We start from the raw sequence: 7,443 nt of genomic DNA on the forward strand, positions 1-7,443 counted from the left end.
AGTAATACCACTATTGTAAAAAAAGACACATTTTGAATAATGACAATAATTCAAAGCAATACAATTGCACACTTTCAAAGTAATAATATTTATAAACTTTATTTGAATAGCACCTTATCTTACAATAATTCTATTGTGTTGTGCCATTGTCTTACTTTGAATTTGTGTCATCTAACAATCACAGTATTATTGAGTCTATTATGTCCTATAATCCAATAACAATCCTATAACAAGGAGAACAGGCTGAGGGCCTGTTAAGTCTAGCGCTGAGGTGTTCCCTGTGTGTACATCTAACCTAATCCCTCTTCTATCATTTAGACAGACCAGACCTTTTTATTTTAGCAGTTCTTCAATAATCTCCAACCATATTTCCTGTACACAAATAATGTCTGATTTACTGCTTAAAACTCGACTGGCAACCCCCAAATCACTCCTTTACTCCACTTGCTTCTTCTTTCAATGCAGCTTAGACTCGCCACTTTAAATCATCCAATTTCTCTCATCCTGCCAGCCCAATCCCTCTGCTCTTCATTCCTACAAATCAACAAATCAACACATTCCCATCTCTCAAAACCTTAGCCATGCGTGTCTCTCCAACCTGGTTTTTCAACACAGCTCTCAGCTTCACCGTGAAACATTTCACCTTATTTAGAATATACAAGGGAAAAAAATCACACATGTTATTTTTAAGGAGAACGGGTGGACCTGAGACTACATGCCCCAGAAAGGGGGAGCTGAGTCTGAAGAAGATGGCATTTCTTCACATTGACAGTTAGATGGGCCTGATGCAGCTTTTGGAACACAGCCCCGAGGTCATGCAGATCCTGAGTCCTGGAAAATACGATGATATCATCTATGTATATGAAGCAGACTTTGTCCTTTAACTCCCCTAGGACAGTTTCCATCAGCCGCTGAAAGGTGGCACCAGCGTTCCGCAGACCAAAGGGCATAACTCTAAACTGGAATAGGTCTACATGGGGGATCATGACGGTCTTCTGTTTGCTCTCCTCATCCATGGCCCCCTGCCAGTAACCGCTCAGTAGGTCCAGTGAGCTAAAGTACTGGGGGCTCTGCAAGGACTCCAAAATTGGATATACATTGTGATGTGTTTTGGCATTGACTCCTCTGTAGTCCACACAGAAACAAGGAATGATGGGACCATCATTCCTTGGGACTATAACCCATGGTGAGGCCTAGGCAGAGGAGGGTGGCTCTATCACACTATTACTGAGCATCTTCTTCAACTGCTCCTCGATAACTGCTTGTTTTTGCAGTTTTTGCTTGTTTTTTACTTTGGAACCCCCGACTACAATGCATCATTGGGTAAAAAACGTATGCTCTTTTTCCGCCGGCATAACATACTTCCTCAGGTATGGCATTAAGATGATCTGGCTTGCACAAATAAAGTCTAGACCAAGCAGTAAGGGCATTTACAGCTGGTCATCAATAAGTATATGTATACTTGTCGAGATGTGAGCATCATGGAGTGTGAGGAGCAAGTTAGTTTTCTCTTTAGGTTATTCCACAGGGTTCTATTCATCAAAGAGTATGTGCACTCCGAATCAAGGACAGCATCTCCTTTTGAGCCACGGACCCTTATTGGTACCACCAGCAGAGTTGGAATGCCCAGAAAAGAAGCCACATCTGCACCATGTCCACTGCCCTTACCATGTTCAGGTTTCTTACTGAATTTCTTGCAAGTATGGTCCAAAGAGCTGGACTGCTGTATGCGGTTCCAATCATTTTTGGAGTTACTCCAGTTTTTCTTGATTAAGGAGCTCACCTTGACCAACTGGTCAGCAGTGGACACAATGCCCTGGCCAACCTTGCATTACATGCTCTGAGGATTCGCGGCACAACCTCCTCTGCCGACATATCTGGACTCCAGGCAGAACTTTGTTCATATGCCAAGTTTCTCAGGCAATTATTGGGTGATTGCACATTGGACCAGAGTTGCCCCTCAATCTCAAACTGGCAATCGGTGGGCAAGAAAGCTTCAGGGAAAACAGTTTAGAACATTGACAAATTCAATATTTTGCTGCGGCCAGCTAGCCACCAGCTCTATGCTGGCCCTTTTAGAACAGTGTTGAGGGTGCCTAAGAGATCAAAGTCACTGTCTCACACTGTTCAATAAAATCTGTGACATCAGAGAGTCACCATACTGGGGAAACTGTGGTTTAGCTGAGGCTGCAGCCAAGGATGGGAGCCAAACATCACCCTCAGATATTGGATGGCTGGCAGGCAAGACCACACTGCTGAGTGGAGAAACTAACAGGCTTCCATGAAGACCGTTTTTTTTCTTTATTTCTTCATCCCACTTTTTGTCCCTCCGCTGCAGACAAGACACCACAGCCTGATCAAATCTCTGTAGCTTAATGTCAATATACTCCTTTGCCTCCTTAGCCATTGAATCATTTGCCTCTCTGAGCCCCTCCTCACGGTTGACTGTGCTATTGCCTGCTTCTTAAATCCGGTTCTAAAGGGACTAAATTTTTATCTGCAAATTCTGAATTTGTTTCGCTAATCCGAATGCCTAAACATCCTCACTGTCATCCGACTGTGGTTATTCCTCATCAGGGGGGTCTAGATACATAGATTCCAGCTTGTTGAACTCAAGTTACACAACAAAATTTCAGCCCCATGTTATTTTAACTTGAAAAACTAAAACTGAAGGAAAAAAACTCCTCAACAGGTCAAGCAAGCATGATCTGTAAAGAACAAAATCAACATTAATTTTATCATCCAGTGTTCCCAGTACTGGCCACCACACTAACAATTCACCTTATTTAGAATATAAGGGAAAAAAATCAGACTCCTTATTTTTAAGGAGAATGGCTGCATCTGACACGTCATGTACGGACGCCACCAGCTGACTTTCTTAAAACAAACGAATAATACAAACTAAGATCAAAAGTCTTACTCTTTGTCCCACTAAAATATAAAAAGATATATAATAATAAAATTGACTCAGACAGGTTGCAATTATTAGTTTGTATTACCAAAAAAGAATAACTATACACTCGTCCCACCTTGACGTCAACCTGCATACAAAGTACGGAAGGTGAGCAAAACATCTCAACCCCAAACAATTCACATACAAACAATATGTTTCCCCCAAACCCCACGTTCATATAATTCCCCAGTTCATCAAATGAAATAGTCTGTTCAACTTAGTACCAAAACAGAAATATGTCCCAAAACAAAGTTTGAGCAGGTGTGTTGTGGTGAGATTGCTGCAAACAGAATTATAAAAATAACGTAAGTTATGACTATAACTATGGATCTATGAGACCGAACGATGACCGTCACCACGGTCTTTACCTTGAATGATGTCCTCATCTCCCTATCCTCGAGACCATATATCAACAATGTCACGTGAGTGAACTTAGGGGGCTGGGCTTGCCGCCCATAAAGCTCCCCGGTGAGCGCGGCCGCCTCCTCCTTGTCTGAACGCCTCAGCCCGTTCTGAGTGACAAGAGAGGGTGACGGTCATCGTTCGGTCTCATAGATCCATAGTTATAGTCATAACTTACGATCTATTTCAACCTCACTCAGACCTCACCTCACTCGGTCTTTACCTTAGATGACTAGTATCATCAGGGTCGCGAAGAACAGAGGACTCCACCGCCTCACATCCTCGCCCAGCAGCTGAGAGCAGCACCGCGGAAGCCAGTGGTGTGGGGGAAGCCACGTTTATCCTGTAGAACCTAGAGAACGTGCAGGGAGCACTCCATGTTGCTGCTGCACAGATTTCTGAAAGAGGGACCCCCTTCAAAGCAGCCCAGGAAGTGGCCACACTCCTTGTGGAATGAGCTACCAAGGAATCTGGGACTGGTAGGTTCTGTCCAGAATAGGCCTCAGCGATAGTGTTAACGATCCAATGGGACAAACACTGTTTAGACACAGGGTGGCCGACTTTTTTACCACCAAAACAGACAAATAACTGAGAGTGTGAGCCCCTCAGAGACTGTGTGCGTGCAATATAAGCCTTCAGTGCCCTTACTGGGCACAAAGTAGGCAGGCCGGCTTCCTCCTGCAGTAGAGCCGGATCAGGTTGAAAAGTGCTGTTCTCAACCACCTGATTTACCGTCTGAGGGTTTATGACTTTAGGCAAAAACGAGGGGTTTGGCCAGAGCAACACACCTGAGTCACCTGCCCTCCATCTTAAACAATCGTCACTTATAGACAGAGCATGCAATTCACTCACCCTTTTGGCAGAGCATATAGCCAAGAGGAAAGCTGTTTTGTGAGATAGAGACTTAAAGCTGGATTGCCCTATGGGTTCAAAGGGAGACTGCATCAGGGACCGTAATATCAAGGGGAGTTCCCACGATGGAGCCCTGGGAGCCCTGCTTGGTCACAGGCGGTATGCTCCTTTAATGAACTGAGACACTAGAGGATGTCTCCCAACTGTAACATCTCCCACTGTCTCATGGAAGAAAGAAATTGCGGCAGTGTATACCTTAATGGTGCTGTGCGCCCTGTTCAAGTCCAAAAGTGACTGAAGGAAGTGGAGAACCAGCTCAATACACACTCCATTTTTGGCCATAGTTAGCCCGAGTGGGGAGCCCGGGCATTGTCTAAGGTCCTCAGGACAGCCTCATCTAACCCCTGAGAGAGGTACTGAGAAGGGGCCAAGCCCAAAGCTGCAGGATGTCTGATCTGGGGTGCCATATCTGGCGTTCTGCCTGTGAGAGGAGGTCGGCCCTGACTGGCAGGCCCCATGGTTGACTGTGAACCAGGCGAAGGAGCGTTTGGAACCAATGCCTCCCTGGCCACCTGGGGGCTATTAACAGCACCTCGTAGGAATCAGAGGGAATGGAGGAAAGGTGTACAACAACCCTGCCGGCCATTCTTGAGATAGTGCATCTAGGCTTAGAGGACCTCCCTGGCCTTTCAGAGAGAACCACATCCTGCAGTGGGTTGTCTCTGCTGATGCGAATAGATCGGCCCGAGCCGTGCCGAACCGACTCCATAAGAGGGATACAACTTCTGGATGAAGCCTCCACTCTCCTGGGAGAGGACCAGTCCTGGACAGGAGGTCTGCTGCCCGATTTACAATCCCTGGGATAAAGATTGCTTTGAGTGAAGCCAGATGCTGAAAGGCCCAAAACAGGAGTTTCTGTGCCACCTGGAGGCAACGCAGGGACTTTGTGCCTCCCTGGTGATTTATATGATACACAGTTGAAGAACTGTCTGTTCTTATCAAGACATGCCTGCCCTGGATGGAGGAAAGGAGAGCCTTCAGAGCAAGGTGAACCGCTCTCAACTCCAGAACATTGATGTGTTCACCACCCCAAGGGGGTATCCACGAACCGCGCACCATCCTGCCTTCCCAGACTGCTCCCCAACCTGTGAGGGAAGCATCTGTTGTTACCACTGTCCTCCTCGATGGAATGTTCCCGAGGGGGACTCCTTGGAGCAGGAGCACCCGGTCCGCCCATGGGCGTAAGGCTTGGAGACATGCACGTGTCACACGAAGTTTCACGTGTCTGTCCAGCTTCGGGTCGAGCTTGAAGGCATTCAGCCACCTCTGCATTGGCCAGGCCTTGAGGAGGCCCTGAAATCATCCCCAGCATCCTCTGAAAGTTGATCAATTCTAGCTGCCTGCCGAGACGGAATCGTTCCAGGAAGGCTAGAATCCTCCTCACCCTCTGAGAGGTGAGGGATGCAGACATCGTAAGGGAATTCAAAGTCCCAGAAAAGCCACCTGCTGCCTTGGCTCGAGGTTGCTTTTTGTCACATTTACCTTGAAACCCAAGGACCGTACATGCGAGATCACCCTCTGGGTATCCTCTACAACTTGGCCAAGAGATGGAGCACAAATCAGTCAGTCGTCCAGGTAGGGAAGGATTTTTATTCCTGACATCTGGAGAAGAGACAAGGCAGCCCCAACCACTCTGGTGAACACCCGTGGTGAGAGGGAAAGGCCAAATGGCAGGACCTTGAACTGATAGGCTTGCCCCTGGAATGCAAACCGAAGAAAGGGTCTGTGGTTTGGACAGATGGGCACATGGAAGTACGCGTCTTCCAGGTCTATCGAGGTGAACCACTCCCCTTTTTCGATAGATTCTAAGATCTGGTCAGCATCTTGAAAGGAAGTACCTTTATGAAGGCGTTTAATCGCCTTAGGTCCAAGATGGGACGTATTCCGCCATCTTTTTTCGGCACGAGGAAATACGTGGAGTAGAAGCCAGTGAGCTGTTCGTCTGGATCTACTTTCATAATTGCATCCTTCTGCAGAAGGGTTAAAATTTCCTGTGTCAGGATTTGAGCCTGGACTGGGTCCCTGACCATTGTCATGCGGAGCCTGGAGTAAGGGGCCGCAGAAACTGAATTCTGTGCCCCTTTGATACTGTAGCAAGCACCCATGGGTCTGACACAGTTTCTTCCCAGCTGCCCAGGGATAGCTGAGAATGAAATTCGGCGGGTGTCCCCCCACCCCTAGGCAGTACCGCCCTGAGGTCCTGAAGCTCTGGGGGGGCACTTCCACTGGGGTGCATCTCTAGCCAAAAAACGGGGATGGGACCCACGTCGACGTTGTGAAGGCTGGTTGGAGTCACCAGAGGCTGTGAATCCTGTAGCCTGTCGACTGCCATACACCCATGGCTCCTTACGAGCCCAGGATGATGATTGGTGGGGAGGCTGGGAGCCCCTAAGTTTATACCTGGTAGTCACAGCCCCTATGAACGTGCGCTGTACAGACTCTCTGGTACGTCGAGACTGTTCAGCCTTATCTAACACACCCTAGGAGTCAGGATGAAAAACGTGTGCTGGCACGACTGGCATATTGGTCAGTTCTTTCCTGATATTCTCGGGAAGAGTTGTCTGTGCCAACCAGATCTGCCTCCGTGACATCATGAGTGAAGGCTCACTGTCACCCATGTTGCTGAGGTTGGACGCCCCCTCAAATTGTGTGGATTTAGGCTGCTCTAGCCCAGCAGCACCATCAGACTGCTCATCACTTTCAAAAAGGGAATTTTGAGCATAGAGAGAGAGAATGTCAGGGTGAACCACATTCTCCTCCTGATAGGAGGGTAACCTGTCCAGGGAGGATTCCTTTGAGTGCCCATGCCCCGATGCTATAGCTGTTGTGGCCGGGTACTGGGCCTCAACTCTACCCAACCTCTCTGACAGACCACGTATGGCAGCTAGGATTTGCAGAGTGTCATCCTGCTGACCAGCTGGGTTCTGTGAAGATTTGGGAGTTCTGCCTGTCATGGAACAGGGGTGTGCTCATGCCTACGTTCTCGGGGGGCTTTCCTTGAGGTGTGTCCCCTTTCATTTAGTTGGGCTGGTAGAGGCTGCACGGCCCCAGCACGAACAGACTGCTCCACCCATCTGGCTCTTTTAACACGCTCCTCCACAGGCAGTTCCACTGCTGCCACACAGGGGTTCTCAATATCATCCATCAAATGTGCCATGCCCAAACAAGTAGGGCAT

At 47.9% G+C, this 7,443-nt stretch overlaps 1 pseudogene; it reads right to left on the reverse strand.

The window, feature by feature from the left end:
* Window positions 1-686: 686 nt before the first annotated feature.
* On the reverse strand, window positions 687-6,297 carry LOC118125148 (annotated as a pseudogene).
* Between the last annotated feature and the right edge of the window lie 1,146 nt (window positions 6,298-7,443).

This window comes from Hippoglossus stenolepis, chromosome 17 (assembly GCF_022539355.2).
Source record: "Hippoglossus stenolepis isolate QCI-W04-F060 chromosome 17, HSTE1.2, whole genome shotgun sequence".
Lineage (NCBI taxonomy): Eukaryota > Metazoa > Chordata > Actinopteri > Pleuronectiformes > Pleuronectidae > Hippoglossus > Hippoglossus stenolepis.